The sequence below is a fragment of the Pteropus vampyrus genome, unplaced genomic scaffold, assembly GCF_000151845.1.
Source record: "Pteropus vampyrus isolate Shadow unplaced genomic scaffold, Pvam_2.0 Scaffold237, whole genome shotgun sequence".
Lineage (NCBI taxonomy): Eukaryota > Metazoa > Chordata > Mammalia > Chiroptera > Pteropodidae > Pteropus > Pteropus vampyrus.
The window spans coordinates 123,287-123,649 of record NW_011889018.1 but is presented as its reverse complement, the minus strand read 5'-3'; the positions used below and the strand labels follow the sequence as shown (position 1 = coordinate 123,649).

The 363-nt window shown below is 55.1% G+C and overlaps 1 protein-coding gene across 1 annotated transcript in view; it reads left to right on the top strand.

Moving 5' to 3' along the window:
- Positions 1-363, top strand: part of PCNX2 (pecanex homolog 2) — a gene marked incomplete at its 3' end in the record, with an annotated part of 168,179 nt that overhangs the window by 47,009 nt on the left and 120,807 nt on the right. The gene's annotated exons all lie outside the window — the stretch shown is intronic.

Genomic DNA, 363 nt, shown 5'->3' with positions numbered 1-363 from the left:
AAAGAGAAATTGAAAATATAAAAGCAAAAGGCCATAGAGAGACCGAGCAGACCTGAAAAGCACCGAATACTAGGAAGGAAAAGTAGAACAATGAAATAAAGCTCTGAAGGATTGAACAGGAAATCTGACACCTTTGACTAGAGAATTGTCGAACTGGAAGTTAGCGCCAGGGGTGCTATTTAGATGTAGCCGGACACTCAGGGAGGAAGGAGGCTGAGCAGCGTCAGGCCAGGGTGGGTCGGGCTGGCCTGCCCCCCTCGGGGTTCCGGATGGGCCTGGAGGAAGGAGCGGGGTAGCGAGGGGCCGAAGGCTCAGACGCAGGCCGACGCGGGCACTGTTGTGCTGGCACCTGCGCAGGGAAGG